Source organism: Paramisgurnus dabryanus, chromosome 24, assembly GCF_030506205.2.
Source record: "Paramisgurnus dabryanus chromosome 24, PD_genome_1.1, whole genome shotgun sequence".
Taxonomy (NCBI): domain Eukaryota; kingdom Metazoa; phylum Chordata; class Actinopteri; order Cypriniformes; family Cobitidae; genus Paramisgurnus; species Paramisgurnus dabryanus.
Genome location: NC_133360.1, coordinates 23182246 through 23197631, shown reverse-complemented (window position 1 = coordinate 23197631; position 15386 = coordinate 23182246). Strand labels below are relative to the sequence as shown.

The window sequence follows — 15386 nt, the reverse complement described above, 5'->3', positions numbered from 1 at the left end:
ATGAACAGCACTAATAAAGCCCCATTCTTACAGATCATTAACTAAAAAAAAAGTTGGTTTAGGGTTTAGTTACTCTTTAAGGTTAGACTAGAAGCCAGGTGACTTTAAAATGGGGTCAAAAGATCCCCTAAGACCGTGTCTAAAACCACACAGAAAACGTGACCGCGCCACTCTCTTCTTTCTTTTCAAAGCGCGTTGGCGCTCAAGAACGTCTGTCATCAAAAAAGGCCGTTTCACATGGTAGGCGGCAAGCGGCGGAATCACTGCGCAGCTACAGCTTTTCTCGTGTAGTGAAAGCGTTTTGTGCAGCATTTAGTACAAATATGTTTTTCTTCAATGGCACCTGCCGTGAAAAGCCTTGTCCACAGTTTTTTGGGGACAGTTTTTTGCCGCTTTCCGCACGTCTCCTATTGAAAAATAACTAAACACTCGCGGTTGCCGCGTACCATGTGAAACGCCCATAAGTTACCTACACATTGCTTGAAGTTGTGACGAGCACCCATCGGCGGAAAACGAAACTGGTGCTTATGAAAACGCACGTTTGTTAAGAAACCTATATTTAATCATCGTTTACATTTTAGTATTTTATAAATATATATGTAAATATAAACATAAATGTAAATATATGTATGCTTTAGGGCTGGGCGATAAAACGATGTCGCAGGGAACTACACTAACCTTTTCCACTGGTGGCACTTGCGCTACCAACTTTTTCAGTTACTGGCGCAAAATATGATTTGGTCGCACATATTTTTTCAAGTTATATTAAGGCGCTCTGGATAATAATGAACAATAATGAAACTGTATTGCATACAGATATGCTTTTTATTTTACTTGCCATCTTTTAAACCACATGCCGCCTTGTTTTCTTAAACGTTGCAGTGTTTCCCACAGATCTGAAATTTACTTGGTGGTGGTAGCCGGTGAAAAGGGCAATTATTACCCACTGACAAATAATGGTCTACTATACATGTGATGTAGAACTAATAATGTGTGACACAACACAATACTTTGATTCATTGAAAATTAATATTAATTTCACATTATATTTCATCAATCTAACCACCCCAAACTTTCTTTGCCATTAACAAAGCTGACACTGTTTGTCAAAGCACCACGAAAACACTTACTGTTTTTGCACTGATATATGAAGCAATTAGACCCCTTTTATCAAACTCAATATAATACAATACTATGTATAGTATATTAATAGACAGTGCAGGTCTATAGATTATAAATGTGACTGATGTTATAATGGTAATAATTTCTATTAGATAGGCACTTTTACTGCTTTTGCTCTATCTTTCTATTTCTCTCTTGCCGATTTAAAAAGCTTAATCCACTCAGACTTTACATTGCTTTGCTCATTCAGTGCAATTGGCTTGACATTAGCATTGCTTTTTGCTACAATCTCTGTCCAAACTTAATATGGATATGGTTTTAGAAAATATATGGTTAATTAATAATAAGATTATTAAAAAAATGTGAGAAAGAAAATGCAGCGCGTGGTCGTAACAAGAACCATCGCCATAGAAACCGGAGGCACGCTGAATCTGCACTCGAGCTTTAGCGCGGTAGCGCTCATGGACGTTTTCCGATCGACTCGGGTTATAAACACAACATTAATCAGACTTGGGACCCAAAGTAATTAAACTAGGACCTAACCGGACCCGACAGACCATTTAAAATATAAACCCGGAACCATACGAGTCCCGCGTCCTCAGTGAAGAAAGACCTCTGCTCAAGTTCAGAAACAAGGAAGACACTGCGCTTGCGTCGCGTCCCATCCAATTCATTGAGAAACAGCTGAGCACGCAAACGCACACTGATAGGGAGAGACACGACGTGCTTTCACGCAAAATGAAGCCAACGTGTTGATGGCTCAGAGCACGTTATAAAACGTATTCTTAAGATCCACATTTCTGTTTTAATAAATGCTCATATAAATCATAGCATATTGTCTAAAACATTAGGTAGCACATTTGCGACCCATAAAAAATTAGGGTCGCAACGGCAGTTCAAAAGGTCGCATATGCGACCATTTTGGTCGCAGTGTAGCTCCCTGTGTCGATATAACGATGGTGGAAAACGTTTGATATGACACATGTTAATGCATTGCTAAAACTGCATTGGACAAGCGCCGTTCCTAGATCTTAAACAGCCTATTATATGCCCTGATAAAGGAGCATGCCTCGAGGCACAAGCAAACAGCCAACAACAAGTTCTGCTGTGGGGTTCGCTTGCGCAATCGCCATGTGACAGGAAAGTACGAAAATGTGTAAAAATGAGTACTGTGGCTGAGGAGATTAAAAAGGAAATGTTAGCTCACCAGTGTGGCAGTTCTTTGTTTTTAAAAACTCTAGAATAAAAGACATTTTAGCTCTATTGCCCAGCCAATGTTTGCATTATAACACCCCCCCCCCCATATAAACTCTATAACCACTGCAGTGAATTGGTGCACTGGCGGTGGTAAAAAAAAAAATGCTACCGTCACAGCCCTAATAAAAACGTCTCCTAAATGCGTAAATATGAAATGTTATATAGCTCAGATGTAAAATCCTCTAAACGCCACATACGTCGAAAATAAGATTTTGATATTAACCGAATGCATTCGGCACATATTATACATTTATCAAATACTTCTGCTTAAAATCTGCTTAATCCCGGCCTCAGGCCATACAGAAATACCAGTAGGCAGAATCCATTAAGAGTCTGATAAAAATGCTAATTTACAAGAAAACATGTCAGCGCACTTAAGGGTTTACATCTGGGCTTTTCAAATCGAATTGCTTTAAACTCTTTAACAACAATCACCACTTTAACCCCTTTAAACAAATGCATATATCAGAGTTCCCACACCTTAGATAACTTCAAATTCATGGACCTTTCAAGGACTTTCCAGGTCCAATACCCTCAAATTCAAGGACTAAATGTGGGGACACATTTCAAGTGAGAGCAAGGTTACATTGTGTTACCTTTTAAGATGAATTGTTACAGTTCCCTTTCCAGGGAACTCCCTCTGCGTCACTTTGGTGATGCCTCCAAGGGTAAGTGCGTCTGAATGTGTATATCAAAATCAAAAAATGATGAGGCTTAACAACAAAGACAGGGTAACGAGCAAAAAAGTATATCGCTATCTGAAATATTGCCAAATACGACGTTACAGGGACGCAGGAAGTATGGACAGGGAGACGCAGTGTCTCGTTCCCTTCTCAGGGAACAACAGTTACATACGTAACCAGAGATGTTTTCATGTGTCAAACACAAGTATGCAAAAAAGCATTTTGGTTTGAATCAACATTCGCGTACAGAAGAGATAAGCATTTAAAGCGAACAGAATTTTTATGATATTATTCTACACTACACAGGGAATAATATGGACTTTTTTCCAGAAAACTTCTTGCATAATATAGATTCAAGCTATTTCAATGACCTGTATCTATGTATGTATATTCCCAAAAACTTCCCAGGGCCTTGAATTTTTTCCCCCAGATTCACAAACTTTCAAGGACCCGTGGGAACCCTAATATATCATTAAGTCATTTTAACATACGTTTTCATGTAATTTTACAAATGAAGTTAAACAATTTCAAGTTGTTTTTTAGGTTACATCAACTTATCACTAGTCAAAAACTTAAAATGACTTGCATAACCAATTTGCTTAAACTTTTTCCAGCTTTGCAGCTTTTTTTACTGTATATTGTTGTAAAACACATGATCTTTCCCTTTCATATATCAATGCAAATACATTGTTTTCTATTAGAATATTACAAAGAAATTCATTAATCTCAATCAAATTTAAAGAACCGGTATGTAAAGTAATTAACTTATAATATTCTGCAACTGAATAAAAGTGTTGCGACCGCTGCTTCATCTCAAAGCTGTTTTTGTAAGAAGCGAATGCATTTCCATAAGGCACCAAAGGGGAATAAAGTCTTGCAGTCTTAAGGGAGTTGGTACCGGCCATTCATAATCCTGTTCGGTGCCTATTTAAAGGCCTCCTTTGCATTTTTCACTTTCACATTTTATAGGGTAATGATTATTTCTCAGCGGAAGTAAATAGCACAGCACAAACAGCTTCTGCATGTGAGGGCTGGCTGTGATTTATACCCACACACAAAGTAGTGCAAAGCCCTTTGCCTTTAATACCTGACTCTTTTACAGCAAGTCTCTGAGGAGCTTGAACCCTCTTTCGATAGCGACCCTCTCGCTCCGGGGTCCCGGTACCCCTTGAACCCTGCTCTTCTAAAGAACCAGCAGTGCATATGTGCGCATCTTCCATAAACATTTAGCATGGCGTAGGAGGTTCGAGTGCGTGCAGGTGTAATGGTCCACTTTACGTACCCTTGAGTCAAAAGGATGTAGTTGGCAGGGCAGCAATAGACCTGGACCATCTCACCCGGCCGGCCATTGTTTGTTTTTTCTCGAGGGCCGGTTTGATGAATCAGTTCTAAGCTCTGGCTTTTGTGAGCGTGCCGTCAAGCCTGCAGGTGCTTTATAGAGGAGGGTCTGAGAGGGTACAGTTAATTACCCTGCAGGGGTGCGCGTCTCCCCACGTGCCGTTTGATGTACGGAGCTTGAGCGCAGAGAAGGGAGTCCTAAAGTGATGCAAATAATCCATTAGAGGTAACTTGACTACCCCGTTTGTCTGCACGGAGATGACTGATTTGAATAACACGGGATGCGGAAAAACATCTTAGTCAAAGTACTGAGAATATTCAGGACTATAGTTAGTGAGAGGTTATTTTGTTCGGTTTTATCTGTGTAGCCTTTGTAAAAACTCTGCCCTAGAGCCAAATTGGAACGGCACTGGTTTTCTCTAAAGAGGCCAGATAAATTTGTGGTTTAAAGACCCACTTTGCGATTTTAATCTCAAACAAACTGAACACGCTTGCGTTTTTTTCATAGAAGTAAATGATGGAGGAAATAACAGTTTTTTAGCTAGTTTAGAAACATTTTACTTGTACAAAATCATAATGTCTGTGATTGCAGATTTGGTATTTTTTCATTTGCTTTAATATGAAATATGAAACGCATCTTGTTGCGCACAATGTCTGAGCATTAAAGGGACACTCCACTTTTTTTGAAAAAATATGCTCATTCTATCAAGGACTTTGCTGCCGTAACATGGCTGCAGCAGGCTTAGTGATATTACACACTGCCCGAAAATAGTCCCCTTGGCTACTTTTCAATAGCAAGGCACTATTTCAGGTGCTAAGTAATATCACTACGCCTGCTGCAGCCATGTTACGGCAGCAATGTTACGGCAGCAAAGTCCTTGATTATTACACCAGAAAGAAAGTGTAGTTCCTAGCCATATTTGCCTAGAAAATCGCAACTATTAATTTCCCATCAGTCTTAGTACACGATGTAACTACAGAAGAGTCAAGTTTTAAATAGGAAAAACATTGAAACTTTTTGGTTATTTTGTAGCGCGATGCTAATGGTCTAATCAGATTCAATGAATTATGCTAAGCTATGCTAAAAGTGGTACCGCCAAATCAAGAGATCAGCTGAATGGATTCCAAAGCCGTTCAAATATAATGTTTAACTAATGTTTAGGGGAGCTGAAAATGAGCATTTATTTTTTTAAGTGGAGTTTTCCTTTAAGAAATTTTACATCACTTTTATTCTGTCTCTTGTTTTAAGGTATAATGTGTGTTTTAGTGGCATCTAATGGTGCGATTGCGAATTGCAGCCAGCCTCTATTTTCGAAACGCAATGAGAAGCTACGGTAGCTGCCACAGGACAAACATGTCGACAACGTAGGGTTCGTCCATTAAGGGCTACTGTAGAAACATGGCGGCGCCTTCCATCCAAGTAGACCTGCGGTGTATATAGATAAAAACGGCTCATTTTAAGGTAGTGCTGGGCGATAATTCGATAACGATAATTTTACCGATATAAACTTTTTCGATAAAACTATAAGGACAGTTCGATAAGTGATCGATAATGGTTACGCACTGTGCGTAATGTTGCGCGAGCACTTCCGGATGCGGCACGTGCTCTTGGTTTACAATCACAGTGTCAGTTAGACTTGAAGGAGTGGAAGATGAGGCAAGTTATTCATTTATTAGTAGAGACCTATGATTTTCGCGATGTGGATAACGCGGACGGAATCACGGAATCCAAATGCGCGGAAACATTTTCTTGTGTGTAATGTTGGACGCGCAAACAGGGTTCGTCAAACACAGCAGACACAATAGGTGCAGTATACTGTACTTTCATTCATCGTGCGCCTTGCGCACACACACGTCCGCACAGCTTTAAAAGTATATTTACAGGACATTCACAAATTCAGGAAACTGAGGAAAAGCAGCAGATCCACCACTGCAGTGAATATAGTGTTTGCGTATGTGCGCTCCCACAGCAACGTGACACTCTTGACATCCATTTATCAGCGTGTATAGCTCGTATATGTATAACACACGCGTGATCACTGAACTAAGTTTTCTTTCTTGTTTAAGTGAACATAAACAGCTGTTACTCAGTGTATTGAAACTTAAAGCAGTCTGTCTTGGGTCTTAAAGTGACAGTAGTCTGCTGCTTTTGTGTCAGAAATGTGTTGATTTCATAACAAATAGATTTACATTTAATACAGATGCATTAAAACAAGATTTTAGTATTTGTATTTGTCATGTTCTGAATAAAAAGTAGTTTAAAACCATTATTAACTGTCTGGTTTTTACAATTTTTATTCAGGAGCAAAAATCTGCCTTTAAATTTCATGATAATTATCGATATCGACTGATATGGGGGGAAAAATCTCGATAATTTTTTTGTCATATCGCCCAGCCCTATTTTAAGGTAATAATAACAATACAGTTCATCATCAGGGTTTCCCGCAGCACTTAGCAGTTTGGGCGGCCCGCCAAAGCTGGGAAACCCTACCACCTTAACTAGATCGTCGCAAAAAAAGGCTGTCAAGTGCATCTCGGTGAATAGTGTGGACGCGCTTAATTCCGCAAGCATGCACGCGCGCCAAACGTCCAAAATAAGATAAAGACGTGGTCCATCATGTCTGGAGGCTATTCAGTTGATAAAACACGTATTTAAGCCTGTTATTGTATTAGTCTGTAGTTCTTGCAAATTTAAAGTAAGTTAGCTGGTGATTTTGTTGTTTGAGCAACCTGCTAGCTAGGTTTCACGTGCCTGTTGATTAGATATAATTGTTGAGCGCTTTTGCTCACGTTATTTATGTGCATTATCTACATGCTACAGTAGTTACACTCCTTTAAGATAATGTAATTAATAGTGGGAAATAATCAGTTTAAAAAAAAAATTGCGCTATCCATGATCGTTCGCCAGACGTTCTACAACATCTGCTTTAGTTTGTGTTTATTAACCCTTTAGTTTCACTTCATCACGCAGCTATTCCCGTTAGAGGTATCTGTTAAAAAACATTTAAGTCATTAATAATCTAGTATGTGTTCATTTTCTGTCATAGGTTCTTCAAAATTAAGTTTTATTTGAGTGTTTTAAATAAAAATATTTTGATTACCACGCCCCCCGGCCCCATTACCACCTTAACTTACAAATTTTCTGCAGGAAACCCTGATTATGTAAGGTCTTTATACACCACTGATAATATAGTTATGTATAATATATTGCTTTTCTGTCAAGAGTTACACAATGCACATTTAAGTAACTGTTCTCACATTTGATCTTGCACAACTACAGATGTCATGGAAAGTTCATGGGTTATTAAGAACAAACTATGAAGCCGTAAGCCTAAAATAAGAGGGGATTTTAAATGAATATGCAAGATTACTATTCATGGTCACAATTACACTGTGAATACAGACACTTATGCAAGAGACAAAATAGCACATATCACTTCTTAATGCACAAACAAATATTTGCACAACAATTAACAATGGTTGCATCTTTTGTGATCCTTAAACAATAATTTTGAGTCCACAATCACTTCTTTATTTCTGGTCGAGCAGGTTTGTAAAGACAAACTTCACCACTAAAATACCTTTATATTTTGATTACAAACACCTGCTGTTCTAAAGAAGCATAGTTTTCCCAAAGACTCTTAGTCAATGAGTTGTCAAGTGAATCAATGTTACTTCCTAATTGACTTCCGAAGAAAGCACAGCATGAAAGACCTTAATCTGATAGATCTCGGCTAGATCGCACGCACCTGCAGGCGTCAGTTTTGACAGCGTCTTGTAAATAAATAAATAAAAATGTGTTATCAAAAATAGAACCAAGGGGGAAAAGCAATTTTTACATAAACACAATATTTCATTGTCTTTATGTCTCAACCAAAAAATCTTTAAGCTACTTTTTAAAATACAACACTGAATACTTAAACTCAGATAAATGTTTTTGTTGCATGAAACTGCACGTTATCCGTGGCCTGCAGACCCTTTGCTCTGAAGGCCTTCATCTCATGTGGTCTAATGAGGACTAAGCCATGTCACCGAAAACAAAGTTCGCCGGCTAACCTCTGACCACAATGGGATGTGACAACTTTCACCACCGGGCTAAATTCCTTTTATTTGCCACAGCCATAGGTCAAGCCCAGCGGCTACAATCACGCTAACAGAAGCCTACAGTCTTGAAATTCCCTCCTGGCTCTTTCTTTTCAGCATCTGAAGCGGCCGAAGTTTCAAGGCGACTTCAACCGATCACTAAACGCACGATTTGTTATTACTGTTACGCTCCGTATCGCTCAGAACCAAAACAACAGATGTTGATCATGCTTCATTTCTCTGGAATATTCATGATGCAATAATCGGAGGAATATCACAACACGGTTTCCTCTGCGGCCTTTGACAGTTTGTCAACATCACAATTCAATCTGAGGTAAGAAGCATTAAAGTGTTTTTTCTGTAAGATTCAATGATATGCACCACTTAACCGATTCAATACCTTAGTCACGCAAGAGTGTTGCAACATCTCAGTTTATTTTAAAAGACAAGCGGTTCTTTAAATACTTTCGGTGTATTCATCCATATCAAAATATTTTTTTCTATTACTTCTACTGTTAAATACTAAAGTGCATAGTGAAAAAAAGTACCTACTGATCAAGACCATCTGCGCTGTCCACCTACTGCTGGTGTCGAACCAGAAACCCCTGATGTCCTTTCAAACCACATGAAGCTTTCAAAACAACACCTCAGTATGGTTATACTGACGCAAACCAAAAATAGATCATTTTAACCAGATCACTGGCAAAGCTATAAATACTGGAAGTGTCTGATGTTAACTACTGAGAATTTCCTCTTTATTATTCGGTCAAATGTTTTAAAATTAGCGATACCAATAATTAAATTGACCTATGGTTAAGCCACTCCCCCAAACGCGATGAGCCAATCACAGTGCGCATAGCTAACACAATACAATCGGACATTCTTTGCTTACACGTCCATTGAAATGCATTGCAGTTAGTCAGTTTCATTCGTCGACGGGAAAAGTGCCCTTCGTGTGCTTCTTGGATATAATTGCAACAAGTGGTGTTTCAATGACTCGGAAAGCGAGGTGAACCACTAGAAAAATAACACTTGATGATAATGAAACTTTTATTTTGTCATGGACGCACGGACTTTCATCCGACTGTGCGAAGTGCACGTCATAAGGCGGAGTTATACTGCGTTTATTAGTCATTATATTTCATTACGAGATTAAATTAATGATTTTTATCAAAATACAAACTACATTGATTCAATTTACAATCCCACTAGCATGTTATTTAGACAAAATAAAATATTTTAATTGGCATGAGGAAGCTGGCATTTTTACGCACACTTTTATGTCATTGGCTAAATGCCACTGCTGTAAAGGCTTATTGCACTATTACTTTTAACGATTATTCGATTGATTGATCGTTAATTTAAACGATCATCGAATATGGGAAATTGCATAATTTGACATCCCTACTTCAAGATGATATATAGTCTTTCTGTCTCCATAAATCATCAATTGCCTGCTGTGAAACGTCTCCTACTGTGACAGCTGCCATAGCGCCTATTACCGAATGTTGATTGTTTGTCCGAGTGAGTGGAGGGGCGAGACTTAGCCATAGGTCAATTTTTTCAAATATAAGCTGTACCACTACTCAGAACTAAGATTATACTCCTACTAAGAGTTAAACTTGTAAACAAAGACCAATCAAGCAGTAATGAAACGCATTTGTTTATGGGCCAAACAGGGTTCCCACTCTGAGCCAAATGTCAAATTCCCTGACTTTCACGGACTAAAAAAGCTGAATTTTCATGACCTACATCCGGGATGCCACGAGGCTGGATAATGTAGTGTACACTGTGAGTTTATAAAAGTTTAGCTTAAATGCCTAAATGAGTAAACAATGCCAATAAATGGCTGTTTAGATTGTAGTCTTACTTGAAATCAGTGTAGCCCATGACCGGGAAACTGCATTCCTTACATCACAACTTATCAAGCGGATTACATTTTGATTAATGGACAGACATACAAAAATCTCTGGTATTCCATGACTTGTACAAAAATATTAAATTCCCTGGAATAGACCTTACAAGTTCCACGATATTCCAGAAATTCCATGACTCATGGAAACCCTGGCTATAGTTTGGTACGTCATTGTTCGTTTCTCAAGTATGTAAACACAGAGTTATTCTGATGTATCCTCAAACACCATCATCATCTTGGTCAAGAGCTATGAAAGGTACGGTCTCTTTGAACACCGTTATTAGGGACTTCCCTATTCCAAATCCTGCTAGGCCGCTCCATCAAAATCCCTTTCACCTCTTTTATGAGATATATTTGTAAAGCTAACACCATCTTAAACCACCATCACCTCCTCTCCATCAGAACACAGAGCTTTTGGTGAATCTTTAAAAGAGGGCAGAAGAAGTGTTGTTTTCATGAGCGAGAGGCTCTGGAGAAATGTAGCTTTGCTCTGTACGTGAGCCATCGACTCAAGTGATCACGAAACGCTTTTAGAAACACAAGCTCATTTCAGTTTATGACACAGAGCAAGAATGTTTTATTCTCTTTTGGAGGGTCTTACATGCTGCTCCCGTATCAGGTTGGAAATGTGCGTTAAACAAATGCCAATGTTAAATCAAGATCCAGATGAAAACTGGAGAAGTCGCTGTTGCTGCCAAACGGCAGACTTCCTTAAAGTCATGTGTGATCAATATTGTGATTCAGAGTATAAAATAAATCCTTTAGATACTTACACACATCTTTATGTATCTTTATTTATTTCACTAGTAAAGTTAGCCAATATCTTCTTGTGGTCCTACTAACTGCTGCTTGTACTTGCGGTTAAAGTCAATGGATGTCTATGACAAATGACAATGTTGAGAAAAATACTGCATTAAAAAAAAAACTCCAAACATTTGGCCCGTTAACCACCTTTACAAATGCTTGCAACATCAAAACATCAATATTAATGAGATTCCCTGGGATATTTCTGGCCAACGTCAGCATAAAACCCATGACTTTCAGCGGCTCAGCACACACTCTGACCCGGAGACCCAAACGTGACAGATTCCTTGTTCAAAGAAACTGGCCTGCTTTTATCTCCAGCTTTTTTCCAAGCCACACTGGCCCAAGCCATCTGCTTTATTCTAATACAGGGCTTAAAAGACGCAGATTTTTTCCAAGGCTTCCCAAGCACGATAAACAGCCTTTATGTAGCCTACCCCTGTTTACAGCATGCAGTATGCTGCGCTGTAAAATATTCACTGTTAAACTGTCAACGTAGCTGGCCACTTGCCCGGCCTTCACAGTATGGTGGCACTAGACCTCGGTCACCGCCCCTCGGTCTCCCACCAATGCTCGCTTGCGGTGCGGCACGGGAACCGTCCCACTTTTCAAGACCTTCCAGAGCTATTCAAACACCCTGCTAGCTTTCAGGCCTGGCTTAAGACATGTGTAAAGAGGTTTCTTATTCATCGCTCCTCAAAGGCAACTGGCAAAGGTCTTAGTGTTCAAACTTGGCATGACTTCTGAAAATACAACACATACATACAACAGCTTCCTGCTACGGCTCTCTCTAGCTGTACGTTTTCCGGACTGACCGAGTTCGAGAGCAAGATCCTGTCGTGGAAGATCCAGGAATGAGGGGGTGTTACGGCTCACTCCAGCCACAGACCTCGACAGCCCTTGGGCCGGAGAAACTCGGCTGAAGAAAAGCTGATGAGTGTTAGTATGCCAGGCTGGCGTGCCCAGCTATTTGCAACACATGGAGTATTGCGTATTAAGAGAGACAAGCTTTCAAAACACAGAGCCTCTTCCCTGCTCCCCATGTCATCCTGTGTGAAATATTAAGAGTCGTTTGCGAAAGATGCAACAAATGCCGAGAGCATCCAGTATGGAGAAGCTGGGATTTTGTTTTTTTTTGGATCACAGCACATATTGACTCAGATTTTCTCATATTTTATGACAAATGCCGGCTGTCAGCATCTCTATTACTGTGTTTACAGTGGCATATGCATCATGTAATTATGCCATGAAAGCGGGTTCGTTTCCTGGGGAAATCTAAAATATCTAAACAGCAAGAAAAGGAAAAATAACAACGACAAATTGCGCATATGCGCCTTCGGACGTGCTGAGAGCAGAAGTCAAATATTGCCGCCTCAGCCTAAAGTCAAATCATGCCAAAAATAGTACGCTGACAAAGACTTTCTATAGCATTAAGCATAATATACATGTGTGTAATCGTATACATAAATCAAGTGATGAAAGTAATTTCAGAAAAGGGCTTAAGGAATTGAGCTACCCTTTAAAATGGTAATAAGGATCAAGATAACCGGAACAAAACTAGAACAGGGTTTTAAAACTTTTCCATTCTATGATAGACTGAAACAGGTGTAAAATCTATCCCAAGACCCAGCAAACACTTATATAAAAAATATAAGGGGGAAATACATGTTCAGAGAGACTAGTTATTATTTTCCTTGTTGTTGAAGTACCAAAATATCTTTGTAAGATTTTAAAACCATAGTCATTATGGGACTAAATTGTCAAGTGGTTTTGTAAATGGTAAAAAACCCACCTTGCACAACTTTATGAATCAGTTTAAAGGTCCTGATTTTCCTGTGTTTTTAAGCTTTAATTGTATTTATACTGCACAATATTACATGTGTTCATGTTTTGTGTGTAAAAAAACGCAGTATTTTTGACACAGTTTACTTATCTCTATACCACTGTTTTCACTGTCCTAAAAACGGACTGATGTCTTCCAAGTCACTAGATTAAGGTTTCATAACGATTAATCGTGATTAATCGTGATTAATCTATTGCAGAATAAAGTTTTTTGTTTACATCATAAATGTGTGTAAACTGTGAATAATAATTAAGTATTTATAAATATGCACACATGCATGTATAATTAAATATATATATATATATATATATATATATACCCTTTAAAATATATATATATATATATTATGCTTAATGCTATAGAAAGTCTTTGTCAGCGTACTTTTTTTGGCATGATTTTACTTTAGGCTGAGGCGGCAATATTTGACTTCTGCTCTCAGCACGTCCGAAGGCGCATATGCGCAATTTGTCTACTGACGTATTCCTGTGGGCGGAGGTTAGTAAAAAAAATACAACTCTTATTTTAACTTCATTCAACCGGGAAGTAGAGGGCTGTAGTCCAAACCGGCCATTCGCTGTAGGCTTTGAAAGGGGAATTTTATTAAAGAAAATGTATCGCTTGGCATTGAATTTTGAGCTTTATAATTTTACAGGTATTATTTATGCTTTAACAGCAACATGACACACTAACTAAAGTTTGAAAAATGGGATCAGGAAAAACGGGAACTTTAACAAACCCAGAACTAAAAAAATACATTTGTATTTTTTTCCTTTTCACATGCTCCATGCAGCAATTGTCTAAAACTGGATGTTTTAATAAAGGACACCAAAATATCATTTGCAGAATAACTGATACAAATGTCAATAGAAATGAGTATAAAATTCTATTTAATAAAAGTAGAAAACGAGACGTAAAAGTGGAAAATGATAACAATGTCTACTACTATTTTGGCTTACTTTTACACATCAGTGGTTCTTAAACTGGGGGCCATAAGATGCTGTTGGGGGCTATTTTATGAAATATATATTAATTTTTCATAAATCAAACTTGTTTTCATAATTGTTTTTTATAATAACATGATTAATTTTGAGATTGTTTATAAAAATTTCTTTAGGGGGACACAAAGGGATTCACCTTACACAACGAGGGCCGCATTATGAAAAAGTTTGACAACAACAACTACCATTCATTATCCTTTATGAAATCAGCATTTTCATTATTTTGCTGATTCATTGACAAGAGTGAACAATGTGAACCAGACAAACCCTGAATCAAGTGACTCACTTCACAAATACAAGGTACTGCATTGCTTGGACTTCAAACAACTATATTAATTATATTTTTATAAATATATTTAACTGTATACTTACTGACTCACTGTTGTCAATCCAAACTTTAGGAACAAAGTTTATAACGATTACAAAACATGTATTTAACGTGATGTCAATGGCAGCAGTAAAGTTTGCTTGAACTTCTAAAGAAACGCTCAAACACGCAATAAACAATGTATTTGTGTCATTTTCGTCCGATATCGATGAATAAATCTTATTTTGCTACTGTCAGGGCTGTGGTGTGAGACTGTCCTCCTCACATTTCTGTTGCATGTGTCAGACTGACAGACTTTAGCTTTAGCTCACCTTACGCACTAAATGTGGCGCGTGACTGCTAAAAACACAAACGACATTCTTTAAAACTGCTTAAAAACGCCGTTTCACAACTTGGTAAGTTTATTCCGTATAGTATAAATCATGTTTAATCATAATGCGTATACGTATGTTGCAGAAATCCAATACACGAACGCTAAAGTCGCGTTAGCTTAGCGCGCTAACTCAAATTAGCACCAAACTTGTGTTAACTTTTCTCAGTCGCCTGTTATTTCACCTGTTGTAATGCTGTTATATATACACGTATCAAAGCACACAGTGTCCCACTGACTGAAAATTGCCTTATTTTATGACAATTCTAACTTGAAAGTGATGTAGTACGCTGTTTTAAAGTTGACTGGATGAGTATGAACTCTTACCAGGAAGTGCCAGTCGAGCTTCACGCGCGTTTAACTGGAGCTCGCGCCGATGAGGATGAACACGAGAATGAGGATGATGATGAAGGGGTCTCAGTCTGCCAGATCAAGGTCGAGCTCGTGCTGAGGTCCTGCGCGACGCTGCTAAACACACTGTCTGTGCGCGGATACACAGATCGTGCGTTTGTGTTCCTGCGAGTGCGTGCCTGCGTGTGCGCGCTCCTTAAAACGCCATTCCTGACCTGTGTAAGATACACACGCACGCACACACGCAAACACTAGCACAGTCAAGGGGTGGGATATTTCACACGGGACAAGAGC

The 15386-nt window shown here is 38.7% G+C and overlaps 1 protein-coding gene across 1 annotated transcript in view; it reads right to left on the bottom strand.

The window, feature by feature from the left end:
* nek7 (NIMA-related kinase 7) overlaps nucleotides 1–15386 on the bottom strand; it is an 89299-nt gene extending 73913 nt beyond the window's left edge. The window contains exon 1 of the mRNA XM_065259522.2: nucleotides 15069–15386. The gene's annotated coding sequence lies outside the window, so the exon portion shown is untranslated. The remainder of the gene's footprint in view (nucleotides 1–15068) is intronic.